A 289-nucleotide genomic window follows, 5' to 3' on the forward strand; every position below is an offset into this window, starting at 1 on the left:
AGCTAGACACTTAGCTAAATTAAAAGAATTCCTTCACATGTGAAGCAGCACTCATGACAAGCGTTGCACGGTGCTGCTACACATGGATGCCACACCTCCCATTGCCAAGGATGCAACCATTTTATAGAAAGAGGTTGTTTGTTGGAGAAATTGGACACTCAATGATTAGGAAGGATTCTTTCTGTAGCTGATCATTGACTCCTACATGTTAGGGATACATGCCTAAAATCAAGGAGCTTGAATCCTTGATGGAATCAATTATTTTTAAATTGATTGATATTAAATCTTT

This window comes from Theobroma umbraticum, unplaced genomic scaffold (assembly GCF_002168275.2).
Source record: "Theobroma umbraticum cultivar Fairchild unplaced genomic scaffold, ASM216827v3 scaffold_2.0, whole genome shotgun sequence".
Lineage (NCBI taxonomy): Eukaryota > Viridiplantae > Streptophyta > Magnoliopsida > Malvales > Malvaceae > Theobroma > Theobroma umbraticum.